The sequence below is a fragment of the Parambassis ranga genome, unplaced genomic scaffold, assembly GCF_900634625.1.
Source record: "Parambassis ranga unplaced genomic scaffold, fParRan2.1 scaffold_159_arrow_ctg1, whole genome shotgun sequence".
NCBI classification, from domain to species: domain Eukaryota; kingdom Metazoa; phylum Chordata; class Actinopteri; family Ambassidae; genus Parambassis; species Parambassis ranga.
The window spans coordinates 10,353-27,500 of NW_021144724.1; the positions used below are offsets into that span (position 1 = coordinate 10,353).

The following is a 17,148-nucleotide window of genomic DNA, read 5'->3' on the forward strand; positions in this document are numbered from 1 at the left end:
TTAAACTCTTCAGGAATCTGCAGAAAGTTCGATGGAGGAGCAGCACGCTGTGTCATCATCCTCATCAGAGCCTTCTACACGTGCTTCCAAGGTGCCAACAAGACGGTGCCAAAAAAAAGGCCAGAGCTACATCAGCTGGTCCTCTCAGAAGCTTTGATAAGGTAAGAAAAGTACTGTGCTACCACAGGTATATTGCAAACTGAAGTGTTTAATTACATCTAGTGAGGGGGCAGCAGTGGTTAGCACTGTAACCCTCACAGCAAGCTCTTTGTTACTGATGCTACCACAAACATGCACAGTTTTAAGTTGGGAAATTCTCCTTCCACAACTTGGAATTTGAATCATCAAAGGTGTCATAAGACATTCTATACCTTATGAAATCAGTCAGTGAGGCTTAAAGCAAAGTTTTCACCGAGGAGTAGGTTTTTTTATTCAACCTCAAATATCCTATGGGATGGTACATTTCCAGTATGTGAGTATGTTAATTTGTATTGTTTGTCCATGCTGAATCTGCTACAGTCTGTGAATGAAAACAACCAGAGTTTGACAAGTCCGGAACTTGGTCCACTCAGCCAGAATGAAACGGTAAATGAAATGTAGGCCTTCATTACTTTGCGTGTGGCAAAGTACATTCTTTGTGGATGTATATCCATTACTAATTTCCTCCATGATGTATTTGTTACAGGAGATGGCCGTGGGCAACTAGGCTTACATGGATGAAGGCAACCAGGCTGAGATGGCCGAGGGCAACCAGGCTGAGATGGATGAAGGCAGGAACTTGACAAGTCCACTGCTTGGTCCACACAGCCAGAATGAAACAGTACAGAAAATTTAGCACTTCATTCTTTGCGTGTGGCAATGCGTAAGTCCACCAACACGTAATGTAGGTATGTGTGTATGTAGTCACCTGAATGTGACATGGTTTATATGGACAGTGATTTGTAAGGACTTTAAAATGTAGTTTAGTATATGATCTGAATGTGTGAGTTTGTGTACAGTCACCTGAACGTAATATGGTTTATACGGACAGTGTTTTTTAAGCCCCCCCACGTATGTCTTAGTAAAAGCATGCAGGTTTAACCTCTAACATCTCAATTTGTACATTCTTTGTTGATGTATATCCATTACTAATTTCCTCCATGATGTATTTGTTACAGGAGATGGTCGAGGGCAACCAGGCTGAGATGGATGAAGGCAACCAGGCTGACATGGATGAAGGCAACCAGGCTGACATGGATGAAGGCAACCAGGCTGACATGGATGAAGGCAACCAGGCTGACATGGATGAAGGCAACCAGGCTGACATGGATGAAGGCAACCAGGCTGACATGGATGAAGGCAACCAGGCTGAGATGGATGAAGGCAACCAGGCTGAGATGGATGAAGGCAACCAGGCTGACATGGATGAAGGCAACCAGGCTGACATGGATGAAGGCAGGAACTTGACAAGTCCACTGCTTGGTCCACACAGCCAGAATGAAACGGTACATAAAATTTAGCACTTCATTCTTTGCGTGTGGCAATGCGTAAGTCCACCAACAAGTAATGTAGGTATGTGTGTATGTAGTCACCTGAATGTGAAATGTGTTTTGTAAGTACTCTCTCCTGAAAGTGAAAGTTGGCATAGGATCTGAATGTGTGTGTGAAATAAGCAGTAAACCACCAATCCTCAAGGTGCGGTTGATAGTGTCATCAGTTTGTTTTTAGAAGTTCTTGGACAAGCTGAATTTTATCTGGTTTAGTATAATGTGTCTAAAAAACTGTATGTCTAAAAAACTATAAAGGTTGTAAAGCAAGTATTTCTTTACACTACGTTTCTTCCTCAATTTTGGTATTAACAAAACCTAACATGAGAAAACGGATATCAATGCAGATGTAGTTTTTAACCGTTGGCTCTTTTTTACTGTTTTAGGGAACCACTGAAAATGGCACGAAACAGTTCATCGGTTCTAATGAAATGGATCCAGTTGTCTGCAATAAAAGGTACAGTATATTGTATGCCATGTTAATATTAGGTTACGTTTATATGGTTTTCTAGCTATCAGTATGTGACTTTTCACATTATTAAATATTACCATACATTTTCACCAACGGTGTCAGAAGCATCAGCTTGTGTGCACAACAGTATCATCCTTGGACAAGTGCATCCAGTGTGTGGGACCTGTATCCTCCTTGAAGTGGCTTGGATATAAGTGCAAAGGTAAGCTGCAGTATTTAGTACAGTGGTGTAGTACAGGGCCGTAGGTGGACGTGCACTCCTTACATCTACCTAAAACATAGGTGCACCTGAAAGGGAAGGTGTCTAATACAACAGTCCAAAAATAAATCCTTCTAACGTTTGTGCATACAAACTGATGCAACTGGATGCCAATTGTCAGATATGTTGTTTGTTGTGTCGTGTTCTGTCATAGCCTACTGACACATGCAATAATCATTTTGTCAATTTAATTATATTAAATAAAGTCTAAATGTGGTGTTGTATGTAGTTCAACACCACCAAGAAATAAAGCCTCCACATTTAAAACTATTGAAACACTGAACCTTCAGGATGGAGGATTTATTGTGGCATTTTTATGGTACACTACATGTATTTTTATCTAGTTGCATGTAATAAACTGATCCTTTGGTGTATGCATTCTCATTTACAGTATCTCACAAAGGTGAGCCCACTCCTCATATTTTTGTTGTATCTGTTGTATCTTTTCATGGGATAATACTATAGAAACAAAACTTTGATACAACCTAAAGGAGTCATTGTACAGCTCGTATAACAGTATAGATTTACTAAAAATAACTCCACATACAGCCATTAAAATAATTTAATTAAATTAAAATTTAATTAAAAAATATTAAAATTAAAATTAATTAATTTTATTAAAATTAAAACAACATTTCTATTGTTTCTGTGTAAATCATTGCTATGACACAAGACATTTTTAATTTACCCATAAAATTAAAACTTTTAAAATGTGTTACAGTTTTTTTGGGCGTCTGGCATAAAAAATGCCTTGAGTGAATTACAGATGACCTCCAGCACCATTCACAGGTGAGTCCCTATATAAGGTTTCTTGAATATCTAACATCTCTTGCTGTTTCCAATTATTTAATTTGTTTCTCATTCTTTCAGGAGCCACAGTCTTCTATATGTTCTGTGGACAATCTGGTGTCAGATGAGGACAATTCAGAAGTGGGTAACCTATCAGATTTTGATCACAGCCTGTCTGATGAGGAGTACATACCAGACTCGGAGTCACAAAATGATAATGATTCAGATACAAGCATACCCTCGATGTCTAGCGGTAGAGAGGTTACAGAAAAAACTCTTATGGCTGAAGGAACATCTCATGGATCAGATGCAGACATCCAAGTTTGGCCTAGCCAATCCAAGGCTCCACCACCTCTTAAAGACCATGTGATTCCCAGTGCTGCTAAAAAATCACATTTAGGTACATCCACCAAAAAGGCATCAAAGAAAAAGCCAAAGGATGAAGCACAGCTTCTCAATCACAACTCAAGTCAATTGACTATGACCATAAAAAATTACTGTTACATTTGTGGTAAGCCACAAAGCAAAATTTCTCGCCACCTGAGAACACATAAAACGCACGCTGAAGTTGTATGTTTGTATGTTTTTTCCCTACCTGAGCACTCACAAGAGCGGAAAACACTATTAGAGAAAATGAGAAATAAGGGAAATTTTAGACATAACGTTGCAGTTTTACAAGATGGACCATTGAAAGTTAAGAGAAAACCTAAAACTAAATCATTGGCAGGAAAGTTTATTTCCTGTATGCATTGTCAAGGGATGTACATTCGGAAAGAGTTTTGGCGACATGTCCGCAAATGCCCCTGCAAGCCAGAAAATAAAGATACTGAAAAGGAACCTGGAAGAACCAGAGTGCTGGGTTTGGCTGCTGCTCTACAGACTGCATCCAGTCACCGGATTCCAGGTGGTGTGTGGAAGCTCCTGACAGCCATGAAACAGGATGAGGTTGCTTCGGTTGTGCGAAATGACCTGTGTATTGTTCAGTTTGCCCAGTCCCTCTACAACAGACATGGGCAAGATGCTACAAAGAGTGAATACATGAGACAGAAGCTCAGGGAAGTTGGTCGCTTGTTGGTGTGTCTGCGCTCGGAATTCTCAATACAAAACCTGGAGGAGGCTGTGAGAGAAGTAGTTTGAGGCCACCCTCAAACTACTTCTCTCAATGGAGAAAGGACATCTTTCCAGAATGCAGGGAAAATCATTGGATGAGATTGAACTTGAGGGTATGTATATCTTGAGAGATTATTTAGTCTGAACACAGTGCATGTGTACACTGTCTTCATTTGACCTTTATTCACACCATGTCCCAGAGGAAATTGTGTTTAGTGATGATGAAGCCAAGGACGGCGAGAATGAGTCCGATGATAGTGGAACGGAATTCACAACGGCAACAGAGTGTGAAACTCGTGAACCTGTTGATGCTGCTTCAGAGTCTACAGTCACAGAGCCGCTCCATGACACGGGAGGTTTTGGTAAGTTGCCTTACACTATACTTGTGTTTCTGATGATGAAATGTATTTTACCATGACAAAAACTTTTTTCCATATGTGTTCAGCAGAAACTGTGTCAACAGTGACATCCACGGTAAATGAGACTGTCTCTGTATCTGAAGGTAAGGCAAGTTTAGTTGCAGAGCAATGTTACATAAGGCGTAAACACATTCATGGAGACGATGGAAAACACATTTAAAAAAGTTGATATAAAGACACAAATCAAATTCAAAGAATAAAATAGATAACTATGTAGTGTTGTGTATTTTAGAAGTTTAGATCATTACATTTACATTACATGTATGCATTTAGCAGATGCCTTTGTCTAAAGCAACTTAAAAGAAGAGGATTAACATTCAAATGAAAACAAACACAATCAAAAACCTTACTAAGAGTGCAACACTGGTGCTTTGAATTTGATGTAAGCAGTGTAGCAGTGTGCTCTTTTTGGCTGGTTGAAAATCAGACGTGCAGCTGCATACTGGAGCAGAAGCACCGGCTGGAACACCTATTAGGAGGGCATTGCAGTAGGTAAGAGAGGCGAGGTCTGGATCAGGAGCTGGGTTGCATGTTGAGTTAGGTGCGGCAAGACTGGGCTACAGAGGCCCCAAGTAGACATGCACGTCTTAACGTAGTATTGTCTTCACACAAGGAGGGCTGACACGTCAGTGTTACCCCTACTATTATGATGCAATAGTAGCTGCACTATTGATTGCACCTAGCAGTGCTAGTAGTTAGCACCTTCTGATGGGTTCCGGGTATGTTTGAAATCAGGTGGTTTAACCCACAAGCAGATTTTCCTCCTGGGAGTTTCAGCTGGAGTCTGTGGTGGATGTGACAGAGGAGAACAACACGGGACTGCACTGGGACTACCCAAGAGCAGCACAGAACGCCACAGGAGGTCTTTCCTGAAAGTGGCCATCAGACTGATTTTTAGTGACACTTCTACTACTTATACTCTTCTACTTTAATTGTAACTTGATACCTCTGGCAAAATAATTTTAATATTTAATTTTAAACATTGCACTCTACTACATAAAGAGTATTTTCATTATTTTTCAGCTGCAGCTTATGTGAAACTTCGTCTCAGTGGTGAAATTATGATGAATTGGTAAAAAAATGATTTAATCCTAGGAATAAGTAAACAGGAATCTGTGGCAATAGGTAAATGTATTAACACACTTGTTTGTGTCTGTGTCTTCTGTTTTTCTACAAGATGCTTGTCCAGATAATGAAGTAAGAAGAGCACCAAAGAAACCATGGTCCAAGGCTGAGGTCAACGCAGTAATGCGACATTTTAAAGATCACATATCTAAAGGACAACTGGCAACCAAAACTGAATGCACTCACTGCAAGATGGCTGAAGGGTCTGTTTTAGCACAGAGGACAGTGCAAAATATCAGGGACTTTGTTAGAAACCGAGGAGTAGCTGCAAAAAGACAGTCACAGAAGGAAATGTAATGTAATGTATGTAAATCCACAGATTTGCACATAGAAACCAAGTTTCTAAAAGCAATCAGTTACTAATATGGGAGAGTAACTACGTTGTAGTAACAGATTTAATATAAAGTTATTAGAGTTAAAGTTTGTTTTGTATGCATGTGTGACATGCTTTTTTTACATTTGATTAATGTAAATGCACTTATAATCAAATTGAATTTAAATTCTGTGCAAAGAAGAGTACACGGTTGTGTTAGTTAAGTTATCTTTATATTGAAACCTCCCATATTTATTTTGTAGAATGTTCCTGTTAAAATATATTAGCAAGAAGGAACATGTAAGTGCATTCATTTTTATGCACCTCTTTTTGTTTATATGTTTATTATTTTTAGTTGTGTATTTGTGCAATAGCACGTAGAATACCAATAAGTTTGGTTGCTAGGCAACCAAACTCGTTAAACAACCTGTCCATTTAATCCTGTGTTGTCAGGTGTGTATTTATGTTAATCCATGTTAATTTAAAAGTGACGTCATAGTCCAGATAATGCATTTTCTTGTTCTCATAAACCACAGATTTATCAAAAAGTGAAATGTCTGCTCAAACCACAGTTGGAGCAGGGTCATGTGTATAGAGTTCTGTTGCGTGTATCTGAACTCTGAAGTGACCCAAATTTTTTTCAATTTTTTTAGAGTAACCTAAGCCAACTCCCATAGCTCTAGGACCATGGGAAAGGGTAGCCCATCTAAACCACCTTCAGGCCTGTTTCGAGAAATTGTCCATCTAAACCATAAAAACCCTTGTGTGTGTGTGTGTGTGTATGTATGTGTGTGTGTGTCAGTGTGTGTGTGTGTGTGTGGTCAGCCTTCATCCTTCCTGTCAGCAGAGCAAAGCTGTATCAGTGTCTCATCCAGGTCTCAGCTCCTCAGGCTTTCTTCAGAAGAGCTGTCACTGTTGGAGTATCTGTTGCACAAGTGCTGCACATATCTGATCTAAGTTCTTTCTGAATCCTCACATCTAAAGTTACAGAGAACTTTTACAAACTCCCTTCTTGTTGGCTGCTACAAGCCGACAGCCTCCACACATCAGAGGCCTGCACACCATGAGCTTCCTGCACTTCCTGCTGTTGATGACAGCTCTCTCTCCGATTGGGAGATTAGACTGATGTGACTGTGACATCATGACGTCACTATTCAGAGCCTGCTGTTTAACATGCTGCTCACAGAGAGACAGAAACAGCAGCAGCACTCTGTGAGCCAGGTCCACTCTACTTGGAGGAAGTAAAACACCTCATTTCATCAAGATGGAGACACTGAAAGAACACAACCAGCAGCTGTGACACATCAGCTTTTCCTCTTAATCTACTCAGTTCATGGATGTTCTGACACACGTCCTGCCTCGTGCTTCAACAGGAAGACTCATCAAGTTGATAGCAGCTTCAAAATAAGTGTGTATAAGTATTAAAACACTAAACTGTGACTTCAGTGAGTCTCCTTTATTTGAACTGATTCATAAAATGATCATAAACACATGACAAATGAAATCCATTCAAACTCTGAAGTTCACCTCATCATATCCCAGTGGCAGACAGAACAGGCCCCGAGTGACAGCAAAGCAGTGAGCCCCCTGCTGGTGATCAGCTGCATGTACCAGAAGCAGACAGAGATTTCTGATATGATGTTAAAGGTGTCACAGAGGAGGATCCGACTGTCTGACCTCTGATTCTTCTGTCAGCATCAGACACATCACAGTTTGATCAGTTTTCAGATCACACACAGCAGCATCAGTAACACTGAGCAGACATTACACACTCCATCAAACACACACACACACTGCTCACTTATAACAGGGATAATAAGTAAAGTTCTTTACAATAAATTCACATTCACATTTTATTATCACTTCACACATGGCACAGTATATATGGCAGAGAGTTAAAGGTGGAATATGTAGTCAGAGTAAATACCAAATATTGACACTAGGTGGCAGCACTTCAGCCTCCATCCACTGCTGCACTACCAGCACCACTCTCAGTGCTTTTTGTTTCCATTGACTGTACAACATGATTCAATCCATGTTATTTATATGACAAACTATGTGTAGTGTTTCTATGTGTGTAGCTGACATGTTGCTCAGCTTCCATTGGACACATATACTAGATGGAAGCTGCAGCAGGATTGGCTGATGACTGATCACAGGTGTGAACAATCAGCCGGTGACGAGTGGAGCAGGAGCAGCTGCCCATGCTGCAGAGACACAAACAGCAGCAGCACTCTGTGACCCATGTCCACTCTGTGTGTCCTCCAGACAGTCCTCCTCATGTCTCTGCTCATGTCTTTATCAGGACAGCAGTCAGGTCCAGCCCTCTGGGGGATTTCTGCTCTCACTGTTTAACTCTGATTTCCTGATAGCAGCACTCACACAGCTCAATGCTGAAGAATCAGATCCTTTCATGAATATGTACTGCAGCTAATACAGCAGCAAACATTCACCCCTTCACTCACACACAAAGAAGGAGAAAAAGACCAACAACAACAACCAGGAAGTACCCAGACCATGACCCTCAGTCCATGTTAGACACACAAATGTTCTCTTGCTGCCTCATATATCCAGCCACTGACAGTTACCATGGTAACCAGGTCATCAGTGTTATTCAGCTCACTTGTCAGTGATCAGATCCGTTCCGTTAGTATCTTAAGTGACTGCAGACAGTGTTGTTAGATTTGTTTATGTTTTACGAGTGTTCACAAAGTGAGAGAAACACGTAATAGCATGTTGCTAACAGACGCTAATTCCATGTTGTCTGTGTTACCTTAAAGCTAGACTCATAACCAGAGAGTAAGTACGCTTATATGAAGTTATGAGGTTAAGTTGGTTACATGTGTGACTGTGAAATGAAGATGCATTTGTTTATTTCTGAACAGAATGTTTGAGATTAGTGCAGCATATACATTGAGAATGTTTGGATGTTTGTATTTGGAATCAAAGCAGAACATAAGCAGAGAGCCAGACAAAATGGTGAACTAGAACAGAGCAACTGCTGAAAATGTCCTGAGCTCATGCGTCTTACTGTACAACAACGAGAGTGGAAAGACACACAACTGTCCTCACCGGGATTATGGCTGTAAATTGTGTGCATAGACAGAAGTTGTATGTGTCCAGGTCAGGACAGACATTCAGCTTGTAGCTGATTGACTAACTTACTACAATGAGACATTGTTTGTGTGTTTGCTGCAGTTTGAGTTGTTGATCCCACAAATCCAAAGTGTTACTGTTCATTTGACCCGTGTGCCTGTAAGTCTCCTGGACAGCTAAACAGGACAATGTGGAAATAAACAGCACTACATGCATTCCAATCATTTACAAGGACTGAGAGCTGTGAGTCACAACAAAGCTGCTGCTGCTCTCCATACATTCATCTACACAGGCTTCAAGGAGACACTGAAACATGGCATCTTCTGACAGCTTTAGGAGCACCTGGACCACAACATTATATTAGACTGTGATGGAGATGCTATCCATCTGTGATATTAGCACAACAATGATTCTTTTCCATTTGTCTAATACAATATTTAGCAGCATAAAGACTGTTTGAGGCCTCACAAAGTGAGGAAGGTCTAAAAGTATGAACTAACCTTCAGCATGATACCTTGATGCTTCACATCAGTCTTTCTGCTTCTCTTGTGCTGTCTGACTTATGACTTATTCTAGATTTCTGCTTTTCATTCCGGAATTTTGACTTTGACTTAACTTTCTGTGATAGCTGTCTGTCAAACAGAGACTCTGGTCGGCGCAGATTTACCTTCGAATGAAATGGAAACAAGTAAAGGAGCACCAACACCAAACTGGACAGGACAACCTGGACAAGACCATGCACTCATGGACAAAACCAACCTGGGTTGTCAGACTCTTCATTGTTACCTTTTGCTGGTTGTTGTGGCCGAGTGGTTAAGCGATGGACTTGAAATCCATTGGGGTTTCCTTGCGCAGGTTCGAATCCTGCCAACAACAGTTCTTTTCATCTCCAAGATCACTTTATGCTCCTCCATGTCTGAGGACCAAACCCTGGCACAGTCCATCTGACACTTCCAAAAACTGTCATTTTAAAATTGCTGGGCCGAGAACAACTGGTGTGCAATGAGGAGGCAAAGGATAAAACGTCCCAGCACATTTCAAACCCAGTTTCACCCTGAGGCAGAGACTGCTTCACCTTAAGGACAAAACACCTGGGAAAGGCAGATCTCAAGGTACTACAATAGTCAGAATGATTCATCATGTGGTGACCAGATGAAAAATCTCATCTCTGGCTCAAGACTTGTTGAGATAGCATAGACAGACACACTCTCAGTCTGTCCACTTCAGTGTCAGTGAAGATTTCAGATTGTTTATTAAGTGTTCATCCTTGAGCTTTTCCAAACTTGTTGTGGACAGCACGCTTTTCATGTCAGGATGGCCGAGCGGTCCAAGGCGCTGCGTTCAGGTCGCAGTCTCCACTGTTTTATCTTATTTTATCTTCTCTTATCACTCTCTGACACAGTGCTTGAGTCGGACATCTAGTGGTGAATAAAATGAATTGCGGTGTGTGTTATTGGTTCATGGATTGTTTGGGATTTGGATCTCCATGCACATGCACACTAGTGTAGTCTCGTTCGACCACACATGGTTGAATGGTTTCAGGCTGACACAATAAAATACATTACACTTTCAGTTTCACTGCACGAAGTTGTTATACAAAGTGACATTTGAAGTCAGGGTGTCCGCGGGGTCTTAAAAAGTATTAAAAGTTGATGAATCAATAGTGGGAAAATGAAGGCCCTTAAAGTATTGAAAAGTCTTAATCTTAATTTGAAACGTGTGTGCAGAACTCATACAGCCCTCTCACTGCAGCCTCACACAAACAGACAGACAGACAGGGTTTAAAGACGTTTCGCTGCTGAACAGCAGAATCCGCAGTTCAGGTGAACATGCAGCGGAGGAGCAGGATTTGTTGCTACTATGTGGGTTTTGCTAATTTTGCTGTTGACCTGAATGAGTGATAATAACGAGCCGGTCATGTTCAGGGAGGGGGCGTGACGTGCTCGTAGCTTTCTAACAGACTGAACAGCAGGTCTGAGGACAGTGTTATCTGACCTGTGTGGTTCATCCATGAAGGCTGAGTCACTCTGACTGACAGCAGTCAACTGGTTTAAGGAGTTATAGAACATGGTTACATGACGAACACCCATTTAAAAAGTATTGTTATTATCCTGCTATAGTGGACCATTGTCTGCCAGGATGATATCTGCATACAACTAAAGCTGGATCCATACTCCGCGAGACAAAGACATTTTCCCCCCCTGCAGACGTTACGCCCACAAAATGACGTCATTTTTTGTCTCTGACCGCCCGCTGATCCGCACTCCTGTGCACAGGGTCCGGGCCGAACTTTGTCTTTCAAGGCTGTGCGGCAACCATGCTGTGATTGGTCGGAATTTATTGTGGGCGTGATGAAAGTGGAGAAGCACAAGTGCCTCTCCAGGTATATAGGTAGGTGTATAAACAGCACTGATTCAACAGATTTAGATAAGACCATACCGGTTTTGCATGATGAGCAATAAAAGAAAGAAAGAAAGGCAAGTCAGGGTGATTTGTCACCAATAACTCCAGACAGCCGTTCACACATACCAGATGGTGACTGTTATTACCATTCTATATACTCCTACATACCCGGGCATAATAGGCTCGTTAACAATGTCTGTATATCTTTGCTATTGTTACTTTTAATGTCGCATCTTCACAGCTCATCACCGGACAGTTTGAAGTATCGCAGGCACATTGGAACACAGTAGATGTGCAAATGTGGTAATAAAGGCGCAAACACTGAATCTTTGCTATTGTTACTTTTAATGTCGCATTTTCACAACTCATCGCCGGACATCTCACGCTGTTGCAGGCACCCTCTCTGTATAATGCCCTCTTGCCATGGCACAAGTCCTTGTGGTGTGTAAAAAAACTCAGTAAAGTCTTTCCTTATAGTTTAGTGGGCGGGCCGTATGAGGAGTTCTGCACACACGCGTCTCGCGGAGTATGGTACCTCAGTGCGGAAAAGACCTTTTTTTTGTATCTCTTACCACCCGTGGAGTGCGTTCTCCGCTCTTTGTCTCGCGGAGTATGGATCCAGCTTAAAACTGTAACAGACAGAATGAAGAGTCTGTCAGCTGGAGCTCAGCTTTAGAACGAGAGGAGACACTGAGGCAGAGGAAGAGAGGTGAGGAAGATGAGAGAAGAGATACTGTAGCTGCATTAGAAACGTTGAAGAAAACAAAATATATATCTCAATCACAACTATTAAATAAATAATAGTGTATATAATTTTAATCATTTTTTAATTCACATTGGAACATTGGTAAAAAAGAAAAAGAAATAAGACCATGTTTCACCTCAGCGAGTCAGTCTCATCATCTGAAGATTGTGACTTCAACCCTCACAAGGGGCACTTGTTTTAGAGCCAGAATACAGATCACAAAGAGCACACTGTATGTTTACATGTCATCCAGGTCATGTTCATAGAGAGCGTCTGGACTTTTTTTTCTTTTTTCTTTTTCAAGTTTTTCTTGAAGATGTTTCTCTGCTCCTCCAAGCAGCTTCATCAGTTCTAACTGTTTGGTGGGAAAAATGGTTTATATGTGGTGGAGGTGGGTCTGGGTGAAAGTCACTCTTCCAAGCATGTCCATGCTTGCGTAAGGTGTGTTCATACTAAAGTCACACTGAAAAAGCGGCTGCAGGAGGAGAGCTGGCCCAGTTTGGTTCAGGAAGCAGTGCAGCTGTGTTCATTGATCAGCTGCTGCACGTTGGTTAGCTGAGAACAACTCAGTTTATTCAGGAGTTTACATCGAGACACCTGGACTGAAGGATTGTTTTTTGAACACGTTTCGCCACTTCTCCAAGGCTACGTTCAGACTGCAGGTCTTAATGCTCAATTAGGAATTTTTGGTGAAATCCGATTTTTTGGTGTTGTGAAGTATACAAGGTTATTTACGCAATGACATGATACAGACCACGTATATATTTGATTATATAAGCTTACACTGAGAGAAAAACACATCTGTAACTCTTACAAAGAGTTAGGGAGGAACTCTTTGATGCGGTGAAGGCCAAGCACTAGGAGGCATGGACGTAAGATAAATCAACCAACATAGAAGGGACAAAGGGTTTCATAGTCATAAATATGTTAGACCAATTATGATAATTAGTAGGTGGAGATAAAGGGGCAACATGTCCCAATATGGGAATACCAACGAGGGTCTTGAAGAACTACAAAACCCAGGGTATTTTCTTTCACTCAATGTTCTGAATACAGGAGAAGGAATCTGACAATCCGGGGTGACCAGGGAAGGTCACGACAGTGTTTACAAAATAATATGCGACTGCTACCACTCTCCTGTGTGAACGGACTGTGGCCCTGAAGTGACCCGCATGCGCAGAAGAGGACACGACGTCACACAATGTGTGCTTGTGTGGCTTTGTTTACGTTAATGTCCGATCGTAGCCAACATAATTACAACCAAATTAAGAAGAACGCTGAGAAGGAAGAGAGCAGTAGCTGCAGCGTCTGTACAGAGATGCGTGTGGGTGCGGAGTGGTGGGATAGTGATGTCACTGCTTTTAGCGACACTGACTTCATTCATAACATTCAACATTCATAACTTCAGAATGACGAGAACCTTTGAATATGTCTGCGAGCGCACAGTCGACATCTCCCTCATCTGTGAGCCGCGCATTGGAGTTGGGCTCTACTTCCTGGCAACAGGCGCTTGTTGCTAACAACACAGCTTGTCTGCCCGCTCCTGTGTCGCAGAATTGTGACGTCTGTCGCCTTTCACTGACGCAAAAGTCAGATATATGCCGCATAGCCGTTCAGACTGAGGTCGCATTGCAAAAAATCTGATAAGTATCTGATTTAGGACCACATATGAAAGTGACCTGGGTCGGATATAAAAAAATCGGAATTGAGCTGTTCACACTGTCATGACAATATCAGATACAGGTCACATTAGTGCAAAAAAAGTGGGATTTGGTCACTTTAGCCTGCAGACTGAACGTAGCCCAAGTGGCTCCATCAGTTCTACTGAACTTGACCAGATGAAGCACATTGGACTTGTTAGGTGTAAACAATTAACTCTTAGAGCTGACCTTGGAGATGCTGGGGATTGAACCCAGGGCCTCATACATGCAAAGCATGCGCTCTACCACTGAGCTACATCCCCCACCTTTGTTAGGGCCTGAGCACTGAGTAGTGCGAAGGCACTACAGACTTCATGCTCAGCCGATGATTAAAGGCTACAATGAGCAGATCACAAATACTACAAAGGCCCACCTGACCACCTGTGGGGGATTTCTGCCCACTGCAGCTCTCTGCTCATTGATATGAACTCTGACTGTGATAGTGATTCCTGCATGGTACAGATCTGTGCATGGTACAGATGTATGCATGCGTATCATGCCGACATCACACCACAGCAAGGACACTATTTGAGGTTACAACTCTGACATGAAGGCATTATGTGATGTCATCAAACACACCCTACAATGTCATCAAGATCATCTTACAAGATGTCACGAAGGAACCTGACTGAAAAAAGGAAGTAGGAGATTTGGACTGGCAGCATGCGCGCACACACACACACACACACACACACACACACAGACACGTGCACACAGGTCTTGGTTAAGACCCTACAGGTAAGTATGGACAAGGAATGCTAAAGACAGGCACTGCGGTCTTGACAAGATTTGTCTGTGTGTGCAAGGTGTGTGCCCAGGTAAAGTGCTGCCTCCCCGGTGAGCTGCCTGCTGTCCTTCCTGGTTCTCTGGCGCACTACCAGGGGCCCCAGAATAAACAAACAAACAAAGAAAAACAAAGCATAAACTCCTGGACCCCTTCTAAGCAGCACCAGGGCGCGGCACTGCATTAACGGTACGAGGGGCACGAGGATTCTCGTGAGTGCAGCTTATTAAAAAAACGTGTTTTATGGAGACGTGGCTGCACTCAGACATCCCGGAAACCTCCGTTGCTGCCCCCGGCTTTGTGACCATACGGGTGGACAGAGATGTGACTGGCAGCGGTAAGAAGAAGAGAGGAGGGATTGTGCTGTATGTGAGTAAACAGTGGTGCAAACCCGCACATGTCCGTGTCAAGGAGCGTCTCTGTAACCCGACTGGAAATCTGCAGTGAGCCCTGAATTTTTACATGTTCAAAATATCTGTTTGCTTCACATCTACTCATATTATTTACCATCATTGGTGTTGAGTATGTGACGGAGCTCAGGAGGGGAGGGGAAAAGGGACAGACAATGACATTTATGTAGGCTAGAATAACAAAATCTATTGTGAATATAATATTAAATAAAACAGCTGCTTTAACATGAAAAGAAGTTGTTCACTGGCTCCTCACAGAGACACATGTCCAGGAGTCAGGCGTGTGCGCAGCTTGTTTACAGTGAGGGCAGCTACTGAGATCACAGGTTCTATTCAACTAGCATCCTGATTAAAAAGAAAGAAAGAAACTCCAAGTACTTCATGTGACCTGCGTATTCACAGCGAGCACAAATGGAAATGCTGATTAACACGCGGCAGTCTCCTACTTTGATCCATTCTGGGACTATATTCTGACGGAGCACTGCTACATGCGCACAGAGATCACGCCGCACCTGAAAACACACCGTCAACATACCAGCATGGCTATAGGCTGCTGAGACCTGTCCAACAGACAGCGCGTCGCTTGGCACAGTTTTCAATGCGCGCTCTCATTCCTCTGGTGCAGTGCGCTCACATGTGTGTGTGCACGCCTGTGTGTGTGTGTGTGTGTGTGTGTCGGGGGGCGGAACTCCTCTGCAGCGGAGAAATGTGCAAGCATGCAGAGACAGAAACGACACGCCGAGCAGAACGGAGGCTGCCACTCCTAAAAAAAATTCAAACTAAATATCAGAGAAATACTGATGGGGCAATCAATAATAAAAATAAAATGCACAGGACAAGCCTCAGTAAATAAGTGCGTGTGAGAAATATGTGCGGGCCGCACTAACACTAAACTTTGATGTCAAGTGGGGGCCACAAAATATCGGTTGCGGCCCGCTACTTTGAGACCCCTGGCGTAAGGGAACCACACAGCCTCTGCTCTCTTGTTTCTGTGCTCCTGTAATACCTTTCATTCTGCTCTGTAGCCACTTAAGGTTTATATCCATTTTGATGTTGTTGTTGTCACATACACACTGTCACAAATGTTTGATTGAACGCTGGCTATCATACACAGGAAGAGGGATGCGATAGACGTGTATCCAGTGATTAGCCTGGCTGCCTCTCTAAACCCCTCTGGAAATGGTAAAAGCATTTTTGTAACTTCTATACAGATCCACAGTTTACTAAACATCGCAGATTGACACTAAGAGGCAAGAGATGGTGTAAACCAGCACACAGAAAGATGTTTTATATAGGCTACTATGAATGAGCTGAGACACTCCATAAATCATGTGTACAGGTGTACCTGAAGGGGCAGATGGAAGCTACAGACAGCAGGTCATCAGCTCTAACAGAAGAGACGACTCAACAAAAAGGCACGAGACGTCGTACAATATGTGGTCTTAATAATACAGTTACATTGTTCTAAGTGTTTTGTTGTTGGATTTCAGTTACCACCCCCATGTACGTTGGTATCAGACGGTCAACTGTGCAGTTGCAAGAGTGATCTTGGTGAACCCAGAAAGTCAGCGCTGTGATTTCTTCTCTGACAGAGTCATCTACAGGTCTGTCAGGACCAGACCACCAGTGTTTGCTCACTCACTTTCATCACATCCAACATTCAGTGGAACTTTCTGTCCAGAGCATTTTACACTGGTGGTAGTGGGTACATGTTCGGCATGCCAGTCTGTAAATTAGACAAACAAACGGTGTCACACAGTTCCGGGTTACAGTTTAATGTAAAGGGCATCTCATTCAGTCACTTTCCTTTGGTGCTACTGTGATTGTTCTGTATTCTGTTGTTTCTGAATAATACAGCTGTCTCATAATTGGATTTAAAGGAAATCTACATTTAATTTGTGATTACATTATCATGAAATTTGATTGGCCTAACATTATACTAATTTAGCAAAGATATCTTTACTCTGCTGCAGTTACATTCATTCATGTCAGGGAAC

The 17,148-nt window shown here is 42.3% G+C and overlaps 2 non-coding genes across 2 annotated transcripts; one reads left to right on the forward strand and one right to left on the reverse strand.

The window, feature by feature from the left end:
* Positions 1–9,904: 9,904 nt before the first annotated feature.
* trnas-uga (transfer RNA serine (anticodon UGA)) lies at positions 9,905–9,985 on the forward strand. The gene has a single exon. It is a non-coding gene; the product is annotated as a tRNA-Ser (tRNA).
* Positions 9,986–14,148: 4,163 nt separating this feature from the next.
* trnaa-ugc (transfer RNA alanine (anticodon UGC)) lies at positions 14,149–14,220 on the reverse strand. Its single transcript has one exon. It is a non-coding gene; the product is annotated as a tRNA-Ala (tRNA).
* Between the last annotated feature and the right edge of the window lie 2,928 nt (positions 14,221–17,148).